Source organism: Thunnus albacares, chromosome 21, assembly GCF_914725855.1.
Source record: "Thunnus albacares chromosome 21, fThuAlb1.1, whole genome shotgun sequence".
Lineage (NCBI taxonomy): Eukaryota > Metazoa > Chordata > Actinopteri > Scombriformes > Scombridae > Thunnus > Thunnus albacares.
This window is the reverse complement of record NC_058126.1, coordinates 9,832,072-9,858,562: the sequence shown is the minus strand read 5'-3', so window position 1 is coordinate 9,858,562 and position 26,491 is coordinate 9,832,072. Positions and strand designations below refer to the sequence as shown.

Genomic DNA, 26,491 nt, shown 5'->3' with positions numbered 1-26,491 from the left:
AATTTCAGTGATACTCTACTTCCTATCTGAGTAGGCTGCTCTGATTCAGATAGCATGAAATCTACTGACAGACAATGTTGATAACAAATGAGAGATACTCTTCATCCAACATGATATCACAGGACTTCCTGATTTAATAATAATACGTGCAGCCACATTAATCCATCCATTTTATCCAATAAGGGACACTGACTTGACTTCTGCAGTCTCAGACATTGTGGAGACAACAAGAATACAGAAAGGCAGCTGCTCTCTCCACCCAATATGTTGGTAAGTGATCTGATGGGCAGAGATCTTGTGACGTTAGACATAGAAAACAGCCCTAAGTCATTCTCACACACACACACACACACATGCACAGAAACCACAATTGCATCAAAGCTTGTAATTTTCAGCACACTGGCGTTTAGGCATCTCCCATCTAATATAGCGCCTGTTGTTCGGGATGAGTATAGTTCTGGAGAACATAGCATAGAATCATGCGCATCCACAAATGACAGCTCAGGCCGAAAAAAGGAGCCACACACTTGGCAGAGTTCACAGAGTGCAACTCCACGGCGCCTGAAATTAATTCACTTTCTTTCTTTTACTATCAAGTGATAGGATGCAGCAGCAGGAAAAGGTCAACTCAGAGGGAACATTTGATGATTCAACACTCAGCAAATGACTTCGTCCACTGTGATGACTCTGGGGGAATAACGCCCTTGACCTCATGAAGAAGCTTTTATTATTTAAACTGAATAAATCAATTATCGCCTTTGTGCTCAGTCACAGCCGCGAGACGAAATGTCTTTTTTATATGCCACCACATTCATAAATAGGCTGATTAGGACGGCTGTGGGTGTGAGGATCATGTGCTGCAGTGTGACAGACAGTGAATGGCTGGCTGTGTTAGCTCACAGAGGAGGAGACTTGGGGATGCTGTGTACATGAAGGGCCTCTGTGTCTCTGCCATGCACACAAGTATGCATCTCATTACTAGCTTTGGACTGAAATAACTCCACAGCTCAGGGTTTTGGGCTTAAGGCCACCTCAGCTGAGCCCTGACCTGCACTGTCCACAAACTTGACCCTCCAACGTCACTCGTGTTGCTCTTTTCTGTGCCGAGAAGCGTCTCCTCGGAGTTTAAGAGACGGGGCAAAGTGCACACCTGAGTGAAAACTTGTACTTATCAGCAAAAGTGGGCCCCGCCACTCTGTGACCACCGTCTGTCGGAAAGATTGCGGGGCTTTTTAGACGGTTATCTGATAACTAGACTGAATTATGAGTGAAGAAATGGGACTAAAAGACATTTACATACACACACACACACACACACGCTAACCAGGGTCAGTAATTAACACGGGCTCAGGGCAAATGTGCCCTTGAAGGTTCATAAAAAGCCTGTAAAATGAGGGGGTAAAAAGCGCCCCTGATAATTAAGAGCAACCTTTTTTGCATTCCACCCTGTTCACATGACTTTGATGGGTTGTCAAATATTCATGTGAGAGTGTCACCGCTGTCCCCCGTGGGCCAGTGAGTGTGTTTCCAGGAGCTTTTGATCAGATACCAGCTGAGTATGCAGCATGAAGCAGCAGCACTCTGATTGGAGCTCTATTTACTAACCTACTGTACATATTATATATTATATATTATATCATAGTTCAGTTAAACCCCCCACCAACCCAAAAAATTGCCTTTACAAAACCTATAAAAGATATTGAAGGATATATGGATCTAATAGTACCCAGAGGGCCTGATTTTACAGAACATTTGTACCTGTATTTATGAAAATAAATGCATTTTTGTCAAAGCCAGGGCATTGCTTGACAATAAAGACATTATATAATAACAAAACCATGTCAAAATCCTTAATAAAATATTAACCGCAGTAATTTTGTGTGTCCTTAAAGGCATAGTCTGTAAAACAAACGTAAACAAGGCTGTGGCCCTGGGCTGAAGTCTGCTGTCACTTTCAAATTGATTGACACTGGTTTTGACATTGGATTTTTAATACAAGGATCGATACCAGACAACAACTAAATATAGATATTATGCTTTTAAAGATTTTCTGACATCACGAATGTTAGTGTACACAATACTGTCCTATATCAGTATCGGAAACACAACATGAAACATGACGGCTGAGTGTGTGTATAAACGTATATCGTCGAAACATCACTGTTTGGGCTTTAACCGAATATAACTGAACTGAGGCAAAAACCAAAACAGTAAATGAAACTTTCAGCCAAAGTTCATGCAGAAATACAATCAGTCTTATCATCATCAGTCCGGGGCTCCACCTCTCGCTTATTGTCCAATATTTCACTAAGAGTTCACTAATGATCATTTGGCTGTAAAATATTTAACACACCTTCCCTGCTTTGTCTCCCCATTAATGGCTCAACAATTGACTGTTATCTTTAGGGCTCTATCCCTTTAAATCTATCTTAACTATTTATCTAACTCCAAAGCCTTAATCAAATAGAGCATTTTGCATTTTCGTTTAATTTATGTCATCTTTCCCACTTTAACTTCTCTTTTTTTAAATTTTATGTCATCTACTGTATGTGTTGGATTCTGACATTTGCTGTCTTTCTTCTACTGTTCAGTCTCGTTGCTTTTGGTAGCAGCTTATTGCTAAGTGGCACATTTCCTGCCAGATTTGTGGTTTTATGCATTTGAAAAAAAAACCCCAACACTAATACAAGTAAAAGGTCATAACTACACTTTGTAATTGCTGATTCATCAACACATTACTGGTTTATTGTTTGGTGAAAACAACTTAAGGGGAAATCAGAATTAAACCGGAGACAGAGGTTGAAATACTTCTTCTTAACAGGAAGCTAGTAATATGGCTGTTCAGATAAATAACACTCATCCTGTAATGAACTCACAGTCACCATGTGTTCATAAATATGTGTTTTATAAATATACATTAGTTAATGATGACAATGTTTTTGTATTTTGAGCATCTTTACAATTACCTGTTACTGCCACAGAGGGCGACAATCCACAAACGCATGCAGACTTACGCTTTAAAGGGGACGTATTATACACATTTCCAGGTCTCTATTTTTATTCTTGGGCTCTACTGGAATATCTTCGCATGATTTACAATTCAAAAACTCCTTCCTTCCTTCCGACCTGTTTCATCCTCTGTCTGAAACAGGTCGTTTTAGTTCCTGTCTCTTTAAGGCCCCCTTCCTGATGAGCCCACTCTGTTCTGATTGGTCAGCTTCAGGATCCTTCCGCCAGCGCTGTACATGTTCAAGCCCGAATCTGATCTAAAATATGCAAGTGGACAACGTGAACAACCTTAACAACAAAGGCTACCAATGGACGGCCGTTTGCGGGTATGTGCAAACAATCTGATGTCATCACGAGCGTTCAGAGCAGGCTGAAGCCCTGGCTTTTGACATGCAGGGAGCATTTTCACATACGTTCACCTCATGTTTCGGACTTTTGACCATGTTGAACATCCAACATTATAATATCAGTATAAAAATAATGTAAAAACACAGAAAAACAAGATATATCCACTTTAAACGGATGTGGTGTGCATTTTGATGTTCATAGAGTTGTAACGAGAAACACGGCTGTCACATTTTTGCAGTGTTTTTGATGCGCCATATGCACAAATAATGGCTACAATAATACGTTCAATCATAGCAGACACGCAAATGCATGAGCGCCCATGCACAAGCCTCTGCCTCCTCAGAGTGTCCTGCTTTTACATTTCATTTGCGGGGCCATAAATCTGTCCGGGCCCCCAGCAGGAAGCGGGTTGAGCCTCTTACAAGAGAGGACGCCTCCACCGCACCGTCACCCAGTGAACCCTCTTACCTCCCATTCCAGCCCTGTGACAGAGACCCACAGCTGCTGCATGGATGTCCCCATCCCTCACTGTCAAAACATGGCACCCACCCAAAGTCCTGTTCAGTAGTAGCTACCTGGGAACGCTGCCAAGGCCTCCGCAAAGAGATACTGTATGTACAATAGTTGTAGCATTTGACACTAATCCCTCCTCAGCTGTATTATGTGTGTGTATCTGTGTGTGCTTGTACTCTGGATGTGTGTGTACCTGATGTGTACTGTAAGTGTGTGAAAGCCCCGTTTTTTTTTTTCTCTCTCTCTCTCTCTCTCATCAATCAACTGATGCTTTGATGTCTTTCATCTTCTCCTTATAAGGAATACTGCTCTGAAAAAAAAGGGAACTGAATTGAATTGGATTTCCAATTTGCTCATTAACTAATAAGGTTTGAATGACTGCTTTTAACAGCCATCAGCAGGTGGACTGAAAGAACTAGAGGCATTTCAGTACAAAGATCACTTATTTATGGTTCCTAATCTGGATGATTTATCTTTAGGCTCACTCATTTGCAGGTCGCTCTGACAGTTCCTAGATATGGGGGGCACCCACTCGGGTTTATTCAAAGTGCCCGACAAAGACAAACCCCTCCGGAGGCCTCAAATACTGCAGGTGTTAGAACAGCGTTGAGAGCTCATCTGGAGAACAGTTGTCACCTCAGGTTAAGACCTGGCAGCTCTTGCAAAATACATGTTCGGCTTTAGTTATTGCAAAACGGTAAGATAAGCGCCTGAGAATTGCATTTATTCCCACAAAGTCTTTCTCACATCAGAAGTTATGTGCTTTTAAGTGCTTATTTCTGCATTTGTGGTTGTCTCTCTGAAGCCTACTCTGACCCACAGTGGCAGCAGCAGGTGTGTAAAAGCGTCTCATCACCTATATTTCCTAGTATATATATATATATATATATACATACACATATATATATATATATGTGTGTGTGTGTGTGTGTGTGTGTGTGCGCGCATAGGTTGGGAGGACGCTGGGGCCAGAAAAAGGAGATGACCCGCGGCTTCACGTGTAACCGCTCCATGTGACGTACCTGTTATTGACACTGAGCATTCAACAGGGCTCCTGCGGGACCCTTGAACTTGAGAGGCAGTCCCTGGGAGCAACACTGGAGGGCTGAAGAGTTCAGCACAGTTAATGTTCAACCCTTTTGATCTCTGCCGAGAAGTCGCATTCCCCGAATTCCTCACCAGCATTTCCAGCGGTAGAGAGACTATGAATGGCTCTACAGAAGACAGTTAACACTCTCCCATGCTTTTCTTTTTTTTTTTTTTTCTTTTTTTTCTTCGCACTTTGGAAAAGCACAGCAGGAATAAAGCAGAGCTCAGGGGTTGTTAAACTTTGGAGCTCACTGTCAGGAAATGCTTCAGCTAATTTGCACTTTTTGACAGTTTTGTATTGTTGTTGTATGAAACTCTTTCTTCTGAAATCCTCACTATTTCTGGCATTTACTGCAAAAATACTGAATAGGTGCTTTCTGTGACACAAGTGAGCAAAGGATAAAGTGAATCAGGGACTTAATCATTGTCAAATGTGATGAGCTCATAGTTTGTGTTTGTGTGTTTTTTTTTTCTTTTTTTAGTATTTCACTTGTCCTTTCCCTTAATCTGTGTATCCACCAGATCTGGTCAAAGTGACCCACTGCATTGAACGGTAATTGAGCAATGGGTCAGGCGTGGGTGAGCGATACAGGACAGTTTTCTAAAAAAGAACAGAAACTCTTATCCTCACCTACGCAACCGTGTACCCTCCACATTTGGACATTTACTGCCTGCTGTGTGTAACTGTGCTACAGCCTCAGACATCAAAGCAGCAAACCTTTTTAATGACAATAAAGTGATCACGCCGGCGGGGGGAATGTGTTCAGTAATTTGCTTAAAATGTCTGCCATGTGGATGCCAGACATCATTCTAAGAGCGTGAGATAAAACTCAGCAGATGTTGTGGCAAAGACGACCAATTTATCGCCCATATAAATAATACGACTGCAGGCACAGTGATCTCTCTGAGTACCGCTGTAAAAAATGCTGATTGATTGTGTGAGATGTTTTCTATTGTTCGAGCGCTGGGTTTAGGGGGGTTTAGTGTGAGGGTGATTAACTAATGGAGGGACGTAATCCCAGGTAAGAGTCAGACGCTTGGACCCAGAGCACAATGAACAGCCTTCACTTAACCTCAAACAAAACGCTGAGATAGCAAACTGGGAGCCTCGAGTCACCTGGCAGACTTTAGTCTTGAGGGCCTCTTTGTGCTTAAGAGGACCAGACCGGACTGGATGGGAGGCACAGCTGGTCTGTGCGCAGGATGATGGACGATTGTGCACAGGCCAAGGTGAGCCAATGACAGTTGACTTTGACAGTGACAGTGGCGGAGAGCTGCACTTGGAATTGGTGTTGTATTTGGTTTTCATTAGTTTGACAGCTGAATGAAAACATGAGCGGATGTAGCAGCTTTCTAGCAACAAACTACGGTGGCCCCTAAAGGACAAACCACAACAGTACAACCAGAACAATTGAGATAAATGTGCTCCTAATACAGAAATGATGTAAATATCAAAACACATGCAAAAAGACTCAACATATTCATCATAATGAGGGAAAATGTCACAAATGCAACAGAATTTTCTTCTTTATTGGACTAAAATGGCATTTGGCTACACAGACAGTATTTGTTAGTAGAATAAAATAATTGCTGGTTTTGGTTAGGGATGCAACTTTTTGTCTCCATACACCAATTAAACTTGTGTTCTCCTTTTCCCATATTGACCTCACTATGTGCAATCATTATTATGTAAGGTAACATGAGGCCAGGGGCTCATTGGTCGGCCTTGAGCTAATGAATGTAACTGATGCAAGAGATGCCTGAGAGACAAGAAAAGATAGGAAAGGAGGAAAAAAGGGAGAGAGCGGGAGGAAAGAGAGAGGGGCTCTGACACTCATGTGCTTGTGAAACAAACAAACAGAAGGTTGGAGAGATGCAACGGTTATCAGAACAGTTGCAATAATCAATAATCTCCTCAGCGGGACAGAGCTTAGTAGATTCATTGAGACAGAACAAAGCAGTACGAGGTCATGAAGCACTCAATCAAAGGCAACTAATTGTAGGTTAAGGCAAAAAAAAAGAGTTTTAAGTTTATATTTAAAGGACTCAACAGATTGTCTGATGTCAGCAGGGAGGTTATTTCATAAGAACGGGGCCCGATAGTAAAAGGCCCTGCTGCCTGCTGACTTCTTTTTAACTTTGGGGACACACAGGACTCTGTCATTTTGAGACCGGAGAGCTTGAGATGGAATATAAGGTTTAAGGAGATCAGACAGGTATGATGGGGACCATTTAGGATTTTATAAGTCAGCAGAAGCACCTTAAAATCTCATCTAACATTGATGGGAAGCCAGTGAAGGGAGGCTAGAATTGGTGCTCTTGTTTTGGTTTAGATTCTAGCTGCAGCATTTTGAACCATCAGAAGACTTTCAGTTCTAGCGTGTGGCAGACCTGAAAACAGAACATTATAGTAATAAAAGTCAAATGCATGTATTAGAGTCTGTGTGTCAGCCATGGACAGGGAAGACTGCATTTTAGTGATGTTACATAAGTGGAAAAAGTCAGTCTTGGTTTATTTCTTTAATGTGCTTATCACAGGAGAGGCTGGGATCAAACGCAACACCGAGATTCTTGGCTGCCACACTTTGTGAAATCACACAGTTACTGTTACTTGAAATTATCAAACTGGGGTCTGTGTCTAGCGGGGCCAACGACCAGCATCTTAGTTTTATCTGAATCTAGAAGCAGGAAATTTAGTGACATCCAATTTCTCACAGCAGCCAAGCAGGCCTCTAATTTAGTAAACTGAGTATGATCATCAGCACTAATAGAAAATCATTGATTTCAGCTTCAAAACCACCAGGAGTATCCTGAAGACGGAAGTCTTGATCTTCACACGTCGAGATACTGTAAATCATTGCATCTAAGTTTATGAGTGTGCAACTTTCCAATGCTGTCTACATGCAAGCTGGCGATTTTCCCTTAGTCTTTCAGTTTTTCTGCTTTCTTAATCATCAGTCATCTAACTGCTCAGATGTATTTCCCCTTGAGAAATACTGACCTCAGGTTGGGAAAACCTGCTTCAAGGGGTTGGAATAAAGCTGATTTTGTTAGCCAATTTTTTGAGTGTTTGAAATTGTCAGAGCGGCTCAAGATGTGGTTTGGGAACCATCTTCGGCGTTGGCTTATTGATGGTGGAAAAGCCTTCACTGTAGTGTTATGATAACATGATCAGCGATCAGTTAATGAAGATGAAGCTGGCTTCAGTGGAAATCCTCTTCGGTCCAAACTGGGACACCTTCGTGTTAAAGAACAAATGGCTTTGATGGCTTTGTATGGCACCTTTGCTCGCACCATATGGCCCTTTGTTTCCTGTGGGCAGTTTGTCAGTTGTTCTGCCACTCAAACAGCCAGAGAATGAATCAAGCATCTGAGCATGTGCAGAAGCTCCTGTTATCACCGGCCTGAGGGGAAAAAGGTTCGGATCTGTGAAACTGATTGCCAGATCATGATGGGCGGCACCATTCAGGCTGACGGGGGGAGACAGACGTAGAGGACGAGGGAGGGGGTTCACTATGAGCTAAGGCTTCTGTGGCTTTACAGTGACATCAGGGGATTGGTGATATAATCCTCTTACTGTACACTGTACGCTGTAATGGATTGGGTAAAGTTCAGGTACACCTCTCGGGGCTCGGCTGCCCCGCAGAGCCACAACGGAGGCGATAGAGACAAAGATGACAGGCAGCTCAGAATTTACACATCACACGGGCTGAGACACTTTGTTCTCAGCTTTATTTTTTATAGAATGGATGGTAGCAGCTGGGAACTTTATGATCTCCCTCACAGGTGCGGCCGTCGAGGCAGTGTAGACGATGAGTTACGCTCGATGAAATGCCGCACCTCATCATCCATCTATGTATTTTTCAAGCTGCAACTTGTGGCACAGCTATCCTCAGATGCTTTACCAGACGTGGATTCACAAAAAAAAAAAAAAATGCTGTAATTTTTCTCTGAGTGACCGTCGGAGGGAATATAACAGTGTTTATCTTGCAATTGCGGCGCAATGATGTTTTATGAGTGCATGTTACAGTTTTATGATCACTTTACTCTCTGCATGTACTAACCTTTATGTTTGAAGCTGTCTTTTACAATTCAGGTGGTGTGTGGGGTTTTCTGCCTCTGGATAGAAGTCTACATCTTTTACGCTGAAGACACACTGCAGGATGAGCAGCACTTAAGTCCAGCAACCCTTGAAAGGATCAGTTCACCTAATTTGTCTACTTTAAAGGGATGGTTCGACATTGTGGTAAATCACTTTCTTGCAGAGAGTTAGATGAGAAGATTGATGCCTCTCTCATGTCTGTATGCTGAATATGAAGATACCATCAGTAACTGATTAGCTTAGCTTAGCACAAAGCCTCGCTCTGCCTAGCTCGCTAATTAACACACTTTATCTTGTTTGTTTAATCCATACCAAAATCAAAGTGTAAAAACAACATATTGTGGCTTTACAAGGTGTGGTGGACTCTAGAGATCCAAAGTCCTGACGTCACATACAGGCTGTTGTTGCTTTTCTTAATCAATGCAATCTCCTATTCAGCATTTCTTTGATCTGTCTTTCTAAAAAAAAAAAAAGTGAAGCTCGTTCCTGCGGCTTATTTTCCACATTCAGAGAAAAACTGGCATCCACTACAGCACTTGCTACGAGAAGCTTAAACCTTTGTGATTTTTACAAGATGAAGCAACAATTACTCTGAGAGCATAAAAAAACTACAGCTTGACAATCTGACAGCAGGGCAACCCGTTCACTTACGTCATCACACCTCCTCAAAAACTTCACATCTAAGCTACAGCGGCTCCAGAGATACCACGTGGCGATCACAAGAACTGTGATTGGGGCCAGTTTGTGTTTTGCCAACGGAGACTGTTGATGATGAAGACAACATGAAGCAAGTTGAAGAGGGGCTCAGTAATCTGCTCCTTTTTAGTAAAACACATCAAGAAAAACCTTCTGCTCGCCATGACTGCTGCTCTCTATTACAGTGATGAAACAAGGTGACATAGGAGGCTTTCACATCAGGGATCAGGGCCCGGATCCAAGTACTCTTGACAGTGTGAACACTGTGTACTGTCCGTACTCTGTGCCTGGGTCCACTTGAAAAGGTGGTCTTGAGTACGGTTCACATCAGGTGTGAAAACCAAAACATGGCCGCTATTTAGAGTGTGACGTCATAACTATTCGACTGTCCCGTTCAAACATGGCCGCGAAAGCATCTCTGAGAGGGTTGTTCTTGACATGGTCTCCAAAATATCAATAATAGTAGGCACAGTGTGAAGGTCGACTCCATTGTGTGTGCTTGGGATCTTGCGATCGGTGCGCTTTTCTCCACTGGAGCGACAACATAAACAAACGTCACATTATTGATGATGCAGCTGGACTGCTGTTAGCCTCTCACATCATATAAACCCAGATTTACCCACTTTATTTTCTGAGGTTTTGAGATCTCTTCAGAATTCTGCTGCCACCACAATAAAGTGAAAGTGAATTTAATTTTGTGTGTGGTGCTCCCAACACTGGAAAATGACCAAAAATCTCAATAGCAAATTGGTGTTACTGTTTCCTAGAAATAATGTCTCATTTACATTGGATACTACACAGAGAGGTCTGTGGACTATCTGGAATAACCATGATATTGTTTCTGGAAAGATAATTTTCTGTTCAGTCTCTCAGTTTTCAATTTTTCAACATTTTTTTCTCCACCATTTACATCCACTGTTTTTGGGGGTGGTGGCAGAAATCTCAGCAGCAAAGAGCTGAAAACCAAAATTGTCTGTGTGGCAAGATACAACAACAATAAGTAAGTGGGAATACAATATGTTTTCAGTGATTTGGATGAACCAACCGGTGCACTTTCACAGGATTAGGGGTGCACATTGAGAGGCGTCAAACTGTGAGATATGTCATCCATTCCCCACAAAGACTTGAATATTTTTAGGAGCTGCAAAATTCACAAAAAAAAAAAAAAAAAAAACCCAAACCATTGCATTCACACCCCCAACAGCTTTCATGCAATCATGCTTCAGAGAAACGTGGGAGTGGTGGTGGTGTGGGTGTTGTGGGTGGTTGTAGGGGGGCTGGATTCTGCCTATTTGAGGACTCTCAGTGCTGCTGTTGCAGCTGCTGAATTTCTCACAGCAATTTCAAGGACGCCAAAATGAATTACACATACGAGTCCATGTTTGGTAAAATCTCTCCGCCTAATCCGCACAATCCCGTCCTCCTCAGCTAATTCCATATCTGCAGCAATTCAAAAAAGTGCTACACACTTCCACGCTCGTGCATGCACAGACGCACCCCTGCATCCCCTTATCCTCTCACAAACACACACTCTCTCTCACTCTCTCTCTCTCTCTAACGCTCTCTTTCACAAAATATTTTTTGAGCCCTGATCTGTGATTTGCATGAGCAATAATTAGGAGGATTGGGGATTAAAAGGCCCTACAGTATGCTTGACTGAGGAGGCGCACACTGGGAGGTGTTACTTAATCGACAAGTGCTGTTCAGATAATAAAGCAATGAATAACAATTGCTCCCCGATGCTTTTGCTTGACACTTGTCAGTGAGAATATTATTATATGAGCTGTTAAAGGTAGGAAACACAAGACAAGAAGACTTTCGGAGATATCATAAAGGTGGTTTGTGGTGCAGCAGGGTGTGTGATGTGTGTTAGGAGATTGATACCGGAGCTGGAGTGTGTGTGTATGTGTGTGAACCAGCAGCCTGTCTGCATTTGCTCCATCCTTCACCCTGCTCTTATCCCACAAGGTCTTGGTGCCTTTCTCTTCTGCTGGCGTCTTATCAGGGGACAGCTCGTCAGGGACACACGTGCCATCGTTCTGACACTGACCGTGGGTCATTGAAATGCAAACAGAGAACACACTAAACCAAATGGGGTCGAAGAGCGGCAAATATTTGGCCAAGACCTTTTTTCACTGATGGAGCCGGCCTGTTTATGGTCGATGAAACAAGGTTAGAGCAGATGGCCATTCAGAGCACAGAGCATTCATTTGAACTGTCCTCAAATCAAATAAAGTCAATACCACTACTTGTAGAAGCAGGAGAGGATGTACAACACAAGAGCATCGGCTGACCATCCAATCTCCTCTCATTAAAAATTTAACAGGAGGAAGGTCAGTATGAGAGCTGGAATAAAATGATTCATCTTAAAACCTGTACAGTGTGAAATTAATGATCTGAAAAGATAGTTTTACAACCGAAAGTGCCGCATATTACTCCATAGAATTCACCGTGCGTCCGGGACTCGAGCTGGCCGTCAGAAAGACGAAACTGTTAATATGAAAGGTCATCAAACTGTCACACTCAGAGGTTCAGAGTCAGGTGAACTACAGGAGAGTAGCTCCCTCTATCTACCAAAACCAAAAGAGAAACCGGGGGCCTGGGTGGTTCCTCTATCTCTTTGACTGATGCTCAAACTTTTTTTTTTGTTTCGAAAACACAGTATTATCTCGCAAGCAGTAGTTACGTTACCCCAGGAGAGACTAAAACATCTAAAAAAATATGATTAAAAAAAAAAAATGTGCGTATATATATATATAACTTTGAAGAGGCAAAACAAAGCAACAGCTGCTGAGTCTCATCTCATGACCAAATGAAGAATCAAATGAAGTGCTATTGAGCCTCTCAGAGGAAAAAAAAGAGGATTAATGCAATAAAATGTTTCTAAGAGCAATCAAAACTATACAATACAAAACCTCTGTTGATTTTCTTGAGTTATAGTGACTCTCACTCTTTTTCCACTACAGTACAACCTGTTTGAAGCACTCGTGACAGTTGACAATCACAGAAGAAAAGATGCTCAAAACACAACAGAACAGTTTTTTTTTTCCACCAGAAGAGCTGTCTGTGTTTTCTTTGAATTAAACTGTAGCTTGAGACAGACAGTGTTCATAATTGACTTACTTTTAAAATAACAACTTGATTCATTTTGTAACAAGCTGTAGTTAGCTAAATATGGGATTTTTTTTTTTTTTTTTTTTTTACGCCCACTGGCAACCAACTGACAGATACCTTTTTCAGGACCGACATTAGAGCCGGAGGCATCCTTAACAGAAGAGATTTCTGTGGTATAGAAACTTAAGGTTGAGCTCGACTGTGAGCTGCTGCAAGGAAATGAAGCGACATGATGAAGTTGTTGAAAGAACTGCAAAACATATCCGCTTCATCAAATCATCTGTTGACGCTTTAATCAAAGAGCTGTTTGAGATGAAGATCCCTTTTTTTTTTTTTTTTTTTTTTTTAACCAAAAGCATTAAAGAGACAAGCACAAATCAGACAACATACACAAGAAGAAGAATGTTTAAAGACTTGATTCACTTAAAAATCCTGCTTTTTCCGATGCAATTTTCTTCTCATTTACAGACACACAATCTAAAAGTAGGGATAAGTAAATAAAACTGAGGAACTAAAACTATAAAACTAATATTCTTAGATCTTAAATCTCTGATCAACATAAACGAGAACTCCCAAAAGTGCTCAGAAGAAAAAAGTAAACTTGAACATCTACATTTCTACTCCATCTGCTGAGGAAGATTGTTTGACACGATCGAAAGCTCCAGAACAGCTGCTAAATGGACAACTGGACTGCTTTTGTTAAGCTTGTTGTTAATAAAAACTGAGTCTTCCCCTTCATCTACCTGTTATCGCTCAGGTATAAAAGTTTGTTTTTTCAGGTATGGAAAATGATGATGAGGTCAGTCGGCTGTAACATATTTTCTGTCATAACATCCCGCCTGGAGAGCTCTGTTGTGATCCAACTGCCTTGCTCCCTGGGAAATGATGCTTTTGACATTTATAGCTGCGGCACATCCGTCCCTGACGCACTTGTTGTTTGCTCTTTGTTTTATTGAGCGTGATGAGTCAGTCTTTCCCTTCTACTGTCCAGCACAGCCGACTCTGTTACCACGGCAATATATCCTCCAGACAGCACCCGCAGCACGATTGATCAAATGGTCGACCTGACAGCGGAACAGAGGAGGACGGCACAGACACGGTTTTTAAATTTTTCATCTTCAGGGATTGAGATGACGAGGCTAACAGTGGGCGAGCAGGTAGAGGATCAGTGATGAAGCTTGTATTTCAGCTGCTGATGGACAACAGAGTGGCTCTTTCATCATTTGAAGTTGTGACTTTTTCTTTCCAGACAACGTGTGTAACATCGCTTTCTGCCTCCATACTGACCCAGAATGATTCTTGACTTAAATAAAGCTTAGTCATCATCTTAAAACTAAAGAGGGCTTGACATTTTCCATGTTTAGACTGCAGCAAATACAAAATGCTGAATGATTGCCTCTTGACCTGACCTCTTTTATTCAAAACTGCAGCAGAGACATCGCCACTTACGCTACACTGACCTGCATTTCTACTCTTTATGTGCCAAATTTAATCTCCCCTTTTACTCTAATTTTCTTTACCATCACAAGTATGTTTGTGATGTCGCTCAGCAGGAGCTTTCCACTGATTTATTGTTCACAGCTTCAAACCAGAATGTCACGTACACCCTAACGTTTAATCACATTCACTGAATTCAGACCAGAAATCCAGTAATTGTCTGTGATGGTGTGAAGTTATGACTAAGCAGACAACGTACGTGCTGTGGTGTTAAGTCATCACTGACTATGTTGAGACACCAATAATGTCCCTTTGATCTTGACTCTATTATAACCTCTTTGACCCCTTGAAAAATGTAATCATCCTGAAAATCCATTGAAGGTGACATACCATGCACATTTCCAAGTCTATATTTTTATTCTGAGGCTCTACTGGAATATCTTTGCATGATTTACAGTTCAAAAAACTCCTTATTTATCTTCCGTCAGTTCAGCCTCTGTCTGAAACAGGTCGTTTTAGCTCCTGTGTCTTTAAGGCCGCCCTCCCAGTGAGCCTACTGTGTTCTGATTGGGCAGCACCTGAAAACTGGCTTCAAGCAGCCCCTGGAGCTACGTAAACAAACAACAGTAGACGGATGGAGTAACCTTAGCAACAACCTTAGCAACAACCTTAGCAACAAAGGCTATGGGACTGACAGCCGTTTGTGGGCATGAGTGAACAATCTGATGTCATCACAAGGAGGAAGTAGAGGTAACTTTGCAAATATTTTACATACGTTAACCTCAAGTTTTTGAACTTTGACCATGTTTGACAGAAAACTACAAAAAGCTCATTATGTCCCCTTTACATTTTTCCTGAATAATAACTGCTGTCTATTTGAAGCAAAAGGCAGAAGTAGTGTGATATTGTTATTGTCACAGTGTGTGATTTGAATAAGGGCGCATCCTGTCTGCTACCAACTGCCAACGTTGGTTGGTTTTAACCACAGTTTTCTTCTTCACTAAACCATAATCACAGAGGTGGCAAATCAGAAAACACTCACATGTATCTTGTATGTAATGGTCATATATAATGACAGAGGGGATTCAGAAAAAGCTTAATTTCAGACAGTGATGTCAAACATATTTTATTATTTAGGTTGGACGACTTCTTGGATGACACTGCTTTATTTTGAGGTGAAATAAGCCAAAGGAGTTGAATTGAGAAAAAGTGTAATTTGAGTGAACCTACGCTAACCAAATCTGGTGATTACAGTTATGAAATTGTTTTTATCATAAATAAGAATGATGAAAGACAACCTGTTTACACAGCCCAACACAAAGCAGTCTTTTTTTTTTTTCTTGGCTGAAACACAGCGGTCTGAACCGACCAAAGGGAATCTGGCCTTTGTTTGGTTATCATCTGTAGCTTTAATGAGGATACCACACACGGGCAGTATTTTAACAGGCTGTTTTAAGGCCTAATGAAGGGACTGTTGGGTCAGACTGAACGGTAATGAGGCGGGCTGCTTAGGAACGCTGCCTGCCTTCGATCACCCATTAATCAGCACATTCCTCTCAGCTTCACACACTTTCTATTTTGTCCCTATCTCTCGTTGTCTCTTTCATTTTCTCCCCTCTGTAATTACACAGCAACTTCTCCCCACAGGCAGCTGAGCGTGGATGTTTCGCAGGTCACACACACACATGGACTCGCTAACCACGCACTTACACACTTTCCCTCATCCTGTCAAGGTACATCAGGAAGAGGCCATTTCCTCATCACTCTCTAAGTAGTGCTGCTGAGTGATACGAGGGCAGGCAGAGGCGGAGTCGTTCAAACAGACAGAGGTAGCCATTAGTGGAACATCTTGGGAATAAGTGAGTCTCCACAAAGCAGAGGGTGTTGGTGTTTGAGTTTCCTTTTCACTCTAATCTTTCACTACAGTTTGAGCGGGCACTGACTGATAAGTGGCATCCATTCCTCCTGCACAGATGAAACATTTCGAGGTTATTTCAGTGTATCCTGCATAAACAGAGCGATGGCTGAAAAGATTCAGAAACAAAAGCAGTTATGTAACATGGGGGCTGGGACAGAGTGATGGAGACCCGTCATAGCACAGTTGTCAACAAGAAGCGTGGATACAGTTAGAGTAGTGGAAGGAGTCAAAATTAGATAAATGCTAACAAGATTTACCCACAGCACCGTCCTCAGACATCCTGCAAGAGAGAACAAAGAAGTAAAAGGGAAGCAAGACTGCAGTGCAGAGCAATTAAGTTACTTGTTAAAGTGATCTAACTGACACACTAGCAGCATTGTGAGGTTGTAACGCTCATTGGAAATAAAACCAAATGGAGATGGATAGAAAGTTGCAAGTGGGTAAAAGTTGCAGTCCAAACTTTGTTTTTGATGTTTAGCAGGCATGCTGAAAGTAAAACTCTTAGATAGCTCTGTGTGACATAAATGCAGCCTTCTGATTCATTTGAATGGGGACAGATAGTGCGTTGATGTAACAGAGTGTCAATGCAGAGAGTTCTGGCTAAACAATGACGGGTCGCCCATCAAAAAAGTTGAACCTGGTTCAAGTTGTCCCAATGAAAGATAAAATACATACCGCCACAATAACTTCCCAGAGTTTTGGCGTCTCACAGATACCTGAACAACACGCCCCCACCAACTCAGACCTTTGCATTGTTTTAATGCAGGGTTGTTTTCAGCCTGAATGCAGGCTTAGTGATTGTCAGGTTAAGATACTCACAATGAATGTTTAGCAGGTAATGTTTACCACATTCACCAGCTTATATCAGCTCACTAACATTTGCTAATAAGTGAAGCTGATGGAAACGTCATTAATTTTGGAAGCATTTGGTCATAAACCGAAGTAAAAGTGAATTGAAATTATGACCTGATGGTGTTGTTAGATGAAAATCTCAGGAGATCACCAGAGTTCTTATAATTTATCCTAAGGGGGACATGGATGTCTGTGCCAAATTTCAGGACAACCTATCCAATAGTTGTTGAGACATTTCAGTCTGGACCAAACCTCTCAACCTGTTGATGAAAGTCAGGTTATCACAAAAGCCATTAGGATTCATTGACTGGGAACCAATGAACATCTTTTCCAAATTTTGTGCCAATAAATCCTGCAGATGTTGAGAAATTTTACTCTAGACCCAAATGGTGGACAATCTGATTGACCAACATTACCATCCCGAGAGCCCATCTGCCAGTGTGAATACAAAACTAGTTCTCTGAGGAGCTAAACTATAACATACTTACTGTAGCCAACCAGCTCTTTGGTCCAACTGGAAGCAAACCTATAAGCTTAATGCAAAACTAGTGTATCCGCAAGTTCACTAATGCAATAATAATACGTCTTCTTTGTCAAAGAAAGACAGTTTCACCAGAACAGGAGCAGCTGAACTCCAAAGCTTGAAATTTTGACCATAAACCACACTCGATTCAGAACGGTGGTTAGCCTTAAGAGCCGCTTCAAATGTGCAATGTTAAACCAAAGCCATCTATAACATTTGTGGACACAAGCCAATAGAAAAGAAACACAAAAACATGTAGACATCTTAACATTTTAGAGCCGTTATTATGAAACTAATACGTTTTACGCTGTGGACCAACGTAGCTATTACACATTCTGATGTGAGACTGGGTTGGTAAATAACAGTGTTGTCTGCATAAAACCAGCATGGAGTCCATATTAGTCAAGATTGACAGCACTCTGAGGAGAGAAGCCTGGAGCACAAATCAATCGAACACATTGAGCTGTTACAGAAAGGTAGCGGCTACGCTCACACCCTGATCTGACAGATGTACCACATAAAATTCAAAGTTTATACATCACTGGTGCCGTAAACCTGTCACGTCTGCCAGTTACACAGCTCCAACACACAATTACCCTGGACATCAAATCAATATCCTTCTGCTCAATTACCCCGTGACGGATGCTGAGACATGTATGGAGGAAATAATAAAGTAATGATGGGAGCGACATCTGACCCCAGTGTTGATATTGTCCTGTTTTGCTCTTTCCTTGAGGCGGCTTCTTCTTAAAATGGAAATGAGCGCTGACAGCTTCGGAGGAGCCGACTCTAATTTCACATCGTCTGTTTAAAAATGCTCTTTAACACTTTAATTGATTCTTTTCTGTGTGTTTTCTGTAGATATTCCATGACTTGCTATCCTGCTCCTCCAACCGAGAGAAAAGGCTCCTTTTTATTTATTTGTGAGACAGCAACAGTGTGAACAATAAAATCATTTGACTGGAGACGTTATTTGGATCACTCATCAGCGAGCCAGTCAGGACCAGCCATTTATTTCCAATGAGGAGGTCACCAGATGTCCTTTTTACTTGTGCAAAGCTGAGATAGCAGAGAGGAGGATTCTCAGTTATTCTGCCAATGACAGCAGAGTAATTATTGGAAAATCGCCTCTCAGTAGCTCTCAATTATTAAGCCAATTTCCTCCCCGTATGAATTTTACCATTTCAAATTAACCACGATAAAAGGAGTAAAGCTGAAGGTGTAAATCATTTCTAATGATACCGCCGTCTGTCCTCCATAAAACACAACTTAATCCACCTTTAGTGGGATATCATGACGATTTAAAAGAATAACCAATCATGACGCTTTGCTGGCAGTGCTAAAAGTTAATTATATCTTAATTAATCATTTTTGCTAATGGTTTAACTGCAGCAACCGTGTCCTGTGTTTATCAGGAGCTGCGACAGGTGTGACAGTTGGTATTGATTCGTCCGTAGAGCTGAGTGAATAGCCAATAGCCGATGCTGGAGCTTAGAAACACCCTCCAGACTGACTGCTGGGAAGCAGGTGGGCGTCAGCTGCCCTCATACATCACAGCACTAACAGCCTCTTCTGCAGACAGTGGGGGGAAAAAAAGAGCTTGAGGCGAGAGCTGGAAAAAATGTCAATAGAAATGAGACAAAAAGAGAGAAAGAGAAAAACAGAAAGACAGGGAGAGACGATGAGAGGGAACAGCGAGGCCTGAAAAACAGATCAAAAAAAGGAAAGAAGGTGATGTAAGAAGAAAAAGCCGGCTGTAAGTAAAACAAAGGAGTCAGCTGCTGGAGTCGTGCACAAACAGCTGGTGCCAAAAACAGAGTAAAGGACAAAGTGGGTTCTGTTTGGACTGGAGCCGGGCCAAAGCTGGGCCGGGTTAGCAGGGAGCGCCGCCAACACGAGAAGAGGCCTACGGGAAGATCATTATATAACTGAGAGGGGAAACCTCACAGGCACAACAGAGATGCTCTTGACTCCCTAATGATATGGCTCGGTTTAAACCCATGTCAAAGGGGGAGGCAGGGAGACATTAAAAAGAAAGAAAGGCATCTATAAAAAGACAAGGAAGAACGGGGAAAAAAAAGGGAGAGTGAAGAATGCAGTCTATTGTTTATCCATTAACCACTGCTGTAGAAACCACGGTGCCTGTACTTTTTCACTTTTTTCTCCCACTTCAGACCAAAACCACACACTGATTCATAGTATGAACGAATATCTAATTACACTATATGGAAATTCTGCCTCTTGCAGGTAACTGGGCTTTCAGTAACGCCCCAATGGAAAAAATTACAAAAAACTATCAAATTTGATTCACTTTTACCATTTCAAGCGACTTGTTTGAAATGTTTAAAGAAGTGTGTGTGTTGTTTTTTTTTGTTTCCTCCTCCAGTTTTCCTTTTTGTTATATATATAGAACTTGATAATCCTCCATTTTTAGACCAAGCTTCTCACAAAGAAAACACTTATTTCAGGAAATTCAACATGTGGTGTGGAATAATGGAATCAGTGTGTCTGATCAAATAAAAACAACTACACCCATTAAAGGGGACATATCGTGCTTTTTGTGATTTTCCCTTTTTTATGACTGTTATGATGTCGGATTTCTATGTTAAACATGGTTTCAAAACATGAGGTGAACATATGTAAAAAATGCCGCCTTCGAGTCAAAAGCCCAGGCTTCAACAAAGCTTCAGATTGTTCGCACACGCCCACAAACTGCCATCCATTTAGTAGCCTTTCTTGCTAAGGTTGTTCCAAGGGTTGTTCACGTTGTCCACTCGCATATTTCAGATCTGATTCAGGCAGGAACATGTACAGATGTATTTGAGATGTTGACGTTTTGAAGTGAAATCCTGCTACTACTGTTTGTTTACGTAGCCTAACCAATCAGAACAGAGTGTGCTCATCAGGAAGGCTGCCTTAAAGAGACAGGAGTTAAAACGGTCTGTTTCAGATGGAGGCTTAACTGAGGAGCTGCATAAATAGCCAGTACAAGATAAATAAGGAGTTTGTTTAACTGTAAATCATGCAAAGATATTCCAGTGGAGCCCCAGAATAAAAATATATGCCTGGAAATGTGCATGATGACTCACTTTGATGAAAGGACAGAAGATGCCACGCATTTTTGAGCTGTTAAATTACCAAAGTTGTCGGTGCAACTTAATAAGTGGTATTACACAGGCATCTTCTTTTGCCTCAGTGAACTCCATGTGAGTGCTCTTTCCTTTTTTATCAGATATTTGACAGACTGCCAGTCCTCCTCATATACACCCGAGTTTAGAAATAGCGATTGTACAGAGGCACCTCACTTATTTTCCGACTACTAACCTCTCCGTTCATTTAAAATGAAAAGCCATTGTTCCTGCTCCTCCGAGGTTTAGGACAAGTTAAAGTCCTAATGTGTGGATTTTTTTTATTTTTTTATATGAAGACTGAATTTCTCTGTAAGCTCTTTCATTAGGTATTGAGGCACCGAGCCAACTTACAAGCTACAGAATTACATAAGAGAAGGTTTTAAGAGACACTGGCTCCTTTTGCTTGTGTGTTTCCATGTTGTAAAAGTTTTATTTTACAGTTCTGATTGATACATGATGAGTACTGTAACAGGCGAGTGTTGAGGCTAAGGCTTACGAAATAAATGGTTTCATTGTCAATCCGGTTATGCTTAATAAGAAAACTGGCAGTCGTTTGGAGGCACAACATGCTTCCAGTTACTGGTCTCTTATGAATTTGTGCAGCAAGCCTCTTTGTGGCAGTCACTTTTTTTTTCACCTGTTCTGATTTCGTGGTGTGTTGTTTTGACCAGTTCTGTCGCATCTATCACGGGCTGCATCCCCGGGCAGCTGCACGAGGCAGCTGCTGGTCTGTAGAAAGAGTGCAAACTCCCAACAATCTGTGGATTCATTCTGCACTTCATGCTCACCCACTGATGGGATGGCAATGGGGTGCTCGCCGGACATGCCTAGACTTGTTCTTAATTGTGCATCGAGGGGATGAAATCCCGCTCAATCCTTTATCTGTTTTTCTTCTCCCCAACAGACAAGTGTGCACATCGCCTCTCAGCATAAAGGTGATTATCTTTGATAAGCTGACACAAGGTCACCAGTGATGTCATGTCGACTTTAAAGCAATGGAGGTGATGTCAAGTGCATTTTGGATGTTTGTGGTGTCAAGTGCGTAGCCTGCAGCAAGGTGTTTCTGACCTCTTGCCAACTGGACACCCCCAATATAAATCAGCAGTCCTCGTTTCCTCACAATCCTCGAAAAAAAAGTTGCATACATAAGCTCTGACTGCTAAATACGGACTAACACGGTGTGCTGATTGCCGCCTTCATTGTCGGTTATGCTGCCTTTTATCTGTTCTGCGGCTGACGAGCTGTTGGAGCGTGCAGCAAAGTGTTAACATGATGAGCTCTGCAAAACAGGGTGGCTTGTTAGCGAGGACAGATATTCCTGAGTCAGAGTGGATTGGGAATACTGCTGCAAGTCAAAGTGAATCAATGTAATCATCAGTCCCACCGTGACTGGTAATGGATGGCCTGGCAACGCTAGCAGCATGATAACTTTTGTTGCAGGGTTTGATATTAATCATAGAAACAGTTGTAAATAATAATTTATAATTAAGAAAATTAAATATGATTAGATCTTTTTCAAATGCACAATGGCTGCCACTCCTTTTTTATCTCTTGGCCATTTTTAACCGTGAAAGGAGACGATGCAATCGGGGTAATTTGCGTGACGGATGTGTTCCTCCACTGAGATTTTAATTTGACTGGTGGCAGCAAACAGAAAATGATGTTGAAGAAGGCGTTGAACTTGTCCTACATTAATGTTTGATAATATGGACAACTTGCCAACAGCTGCTGCTGCCTGTGCTGCTGATGGTCACGTCATCATTTTAAGACTGCTGTCCTGCCCATCAGCACTTTTAAGGGTTTCATTAGCACTCAGAACAAGATTCAACTCAAAATTACGTCTCTGCCTCACATATTCTTTATTTTCTTCTGGTGGAGCAGTAAAAGTCAGTAAATCGTGACAGCAGCAGACATAAAACACTCTAATGGACACCGACTCTTCTGAGTCAAGACTCTTTTTGAATTTAAATCATCTGATGCCAGAATGAGAAATGTGTCCTAAAAGTCATAAAAAAAACTATTGCATATGCAAAAGTGTATTAAACCAGGAGGGCATACATAGCTCATTGTAACGTTATATTACATGTCTTGCATTCTGAATTCTGTATTAATAAAACTTCCCAAAGCAAAACACAACAAACAAAGCACAAGTTTCCAGGTTGAACTGACAGATGTTGGCAGCAGTTGCACACACTGAAATCGTCAGAGAAGATTGACTTTGGTCACATTTAAGGTGTATTAATCAACATTATTGACATCAGTCTAAAGCTGCACTTGAGATCCTATTTTAAGGATTTTATGAAATGGCATCATCATAGTACTACACATCCACGCTTGGCCTGAAAATGATATAAAACAATTGTGGTTCAGTTCATATAGCTGTTTTTAACTTCTTTGTATGACTTATATGTAAATTATGGCTGATTCACAACTACTAATCATCTCAGTATCCAGTTCTGAAGATTTGACAGAAAGGTGAACAATATTTTTCTTACAGCTGTCATTTAATTCGTCCTGATGTGCTGAAATGATAAAAGTCACATTCAAACTATAATTTCAGTCTAGACAGTCTGGAAGAAACAAGAAACATCAATAAGATCAGTTTTACACTTTTTTATTAGAGCTGCAGAATAAAACAACCAGACGTATAAAGCTGAAATATGTCAGCTGAGGTGTATGATTCACCTACAAGCACAAAGACAGATGTAAATTTGTGTCTCTGCACTCATCCTAACTTCATTTCCAATAAATCTTTGACACTTAATTGTGCAGAGTGCTTATCAAAAAAAAGCATCAATAAATACTTTTAATGATCATTTCCAGTCAGCCTCAGTTCTTCAGTGGAACATTCAGCCCATATCTGTCACGATATTCTTGTTAATTTACATATTTTTGTTAATATTACCGACTGAAAGCAACAAGCACATAATACCGATCAATCTTGTAAATGTCATCAGCCACCAATCATCTCAAATCTGTCCCAGATTTTCTAACGAAAGCAAACTTTCTCTCTTTTGACTTTTAAACTAGTTTAAAAAAAAGTTTTTCCACCCTATTTCAACATAAAAGTAAACTTCTGTCCAACCACCATGTTTATAGAATCTGCAGCCATGTGACATGTAATATGCCAAAAAAGGTAATTTTTTGATCTTCTGAGCCTTTTTATGCCTTTATCACAGATAGTAAAGAGATGACAGGAAATGAGGGGGAGAGGTGTAACAAATGTCGGCGTCCAGACTCAAACTGGAGATGTTGCAGTTCACGGTCAGTGTCTTAACCACTAAGCTACAGGGATGCCCTGTAAAATGGCAAATTTAAATTTAAAATTGAGAGTCTTAACTGTCTGTAACTGTTGTGAAGCTTTTGATCACATCATATGACTTTCATTGACAGATGGTGGTGTAGACGTTCAAATCGTAGACGTTCAAATTTCTGTTTTTTCTGTGTGCACCGTGAGTTTCAATGTTCATTCTTGACTTTGGAAAAAGCAGTTAAGAAAACAATCTCACCACAAGGTCCACGTATAGTAGCTGTTCCAGAGCTTTCAATCATACCACATGACCCTCATCAGCAGATGGAGTTGTAATTGTAGACGCTCAAATTTAGTCTTTTGTCATGCACGTTCAGGACTTTTTCTTCTGTGTTGGTTTAAAAACTTGAGGTTCAGTGTTCGCACTTGATCTTGGAGATAACAATTGAAAAAAACAATTTTTTTAGTCGCTGCCCTAGATCTTTCCATCACATCACATGATCTTTATCAGCAGATCTGTAATGTTTTCCATCCACTTCACAGGTAAAATACACAGAAGACAAGTTAGTTTTTGAATAAAAATCATCAATTTAGCATATATTGACTTAAAAATTCAACGTCAGTCTTGTGGAAATCAGGATTTTGACTGCAGGTGGTTTTTTATCCACATACCACCAATTAAAAGACAAGGATAATTGAGTAATAAAAATAAATAAATAATAAAAAGCCGGAGCTTCTTTTTGATCATTCTCCGTAGTGTTACGAGCTCCTCGCTCACACTCATCAACACCTCCAGCGAGCTGGCAGATCAACTAGGAAAAGGTTTCTCCTCCTCTCCGTCAGTGGATTCACTCAGTTGTACTACAATCCCTTCTTTGTTTCCTTTCAGTCTAATGGCTTCTTTATGATTTCTTCCTCTGTTCAAAGGGCATGCAGTACTTGACTGGCTGTAAATCTGTTTGGAGACTAATCTGCCACTACCTACCAGCTGCTCTCTTGGCACTTGCCAGGGCCAACATTCCCGTTGCCATGGAGATAACCAGTCATGCCAGTTACACATAAGGCCTGGCGCTGCGCCGAGCAGGCTGTGTGTAGCGAGCACGTGCGTGCCCGTGTGTGTGCACGCCGTGTGTGCCTGGATAATGTGCATCTGTATTATTAGAAGTCAAACAGTGTGGTCTGTCAACCGCCAAATAAAGAAAAAGGTTCTTGAATAACTGCCATTACCAGCTGTTTGTCAGTCTGAGCCAGTTAAGTGGTTCGGCACTGTACAGTATTTCTTTCTGTGTTTTTGTCTGTACACAATGTGCACAAGAGAGTTGGCCAAAGTCGGTTGAACGTAACCTTTTGTCTGATTGTCTACTTGTAAAACACAAAGTCTGTGCGGCCCCTCATCCTGCCTGCAGGTACAGGACTGATGGGGGCCAAACACGCTCAGAGAATTAAGCTCCAATATAGTCTTTACTCACATTAACGTCACCTGTGGCTGTGACATAATTAAGCCCATGTCTACAGCAACAGAGTGAATGTCAAGAGGTTTGTGCACCTGGATAACTTTAAATTTCCAAAAGATCAAAGCAAGGTCAAATAAATAGGATTGAGTCAGACAGACAGCTTGTATTCATTTTTATGTGAATGGTCACAAATGGCCTGAGATTTTAAAGGTTTTAAAGGTCTTGTAGAGATTTTGAACATAAGTCAATGGTTCTCCTTTGGAAAGTCTGATTCATAACATGACGTACGACTACTGTTTCATCAAATAATGTGTTGGAAACTTCCATTTATCCTGTTAAATCCTGTTAACTGTCAACAAATCTCATGAAAACACCAAAACCAACAATAAATTGATCCAGCTAATAAGGATCATCTGTGTAGTCAGATACAGATATTATAACTCTTAGAGCAATAGAGCTCCATTGTTTACACTCTACAGTGTGTGTAGTCATCTAGTGCAACAGTGTGGCTCACTGATGTGTTTTTAATGGTTTTTGGACAACAATGGAGTTTTTGTCAACAAAACACAGACAATGCATTTAAAGGATAAAGCTGGCGAATTTCTATATTTTTCTTTTTGTCAACAAATCTCATATGCAGCCAAACCAACAATGAACTCATCCTACTTACAAGTGTGTGTAACCAAAGCCTGATAGATCTTATTCCTCTATGCTGTAGACCTCTGTTTTCCAAAAACATAAAGTGAAGATGTGATATGTAGAACAACAAGCAAGTGAAGCTCTGTAAACAGGACCACGTTCAATACGCATGTGCAGTGGTACCGAGTACTCTCTGGAGAATGAAGACATGATCACTGTTAGTCTTTGGTCTTTGGAAGCCGTTTCCAAACAAACTAACATGCCCAAACTCTTTGTGGTGAAGGAACATGTCACCCAGTGCAACAGTGTGACTCACTGACATGTTTTTAATAGTTTTTGGACATATCAGGCTTTGGATACATGCAATACTTGTAAGTAGATCAATTCATTGTTGGTTTGGCTCTGCACATGAGATT

The 26,491-nt window shown here is 41.2% G+C and overlaps 3 long non-coding RNA genes across 3 annotated transcripts; all 3 read left to right on the top strand.

Annotated features, from left to right (window-relative positions):
• Nucleotides 1-3,297: 3,297 nt before the first annotated feature.
• LOC122972736 lies at nucleotides 3,298-5,707 on the top strand. Its single transcript, XR_006399836.1, has 2 exons — nucleotides 3,298-4,704; nucleotides 4,821-5,707. It is a non-coding gene; the product is annotated as an uncharacterized LOC122972736 (long non-coding RNA).
• A 9,312-nt stretch (nucleotides 5,708-15,019) lies between these two features.
• Nucleotides 15,020-20,155, top strand: LOC122972662. The gene is made up of 2 exons (XR_006399808.1): nucleotides 15,020-15,058; nucleotides 18,463-20,155. It is a non-coding gene; the product is annotated as an uncharacterized LOC122972662 (long non-coding RNA).
• Nucleotides 20,156-20,653: 498 nt separating this feature from the next.
• LOC122972672 lies at nucleotides 20,654-25,199 on the top strand. The gene is made up of 3 exons (XR_006399812.1): nucleotides 20,654-21,667; nucleotides 23,912-23,996; nucleotides 24,910-25,199. It is a non-coding gene; the product is annotated as an uncharacterized LOC122972672 (long non-coding RNA).
• The last annotated feature ends 1,292 nt before the right edge of the window (nucleotides 25,200-26,491 follow it).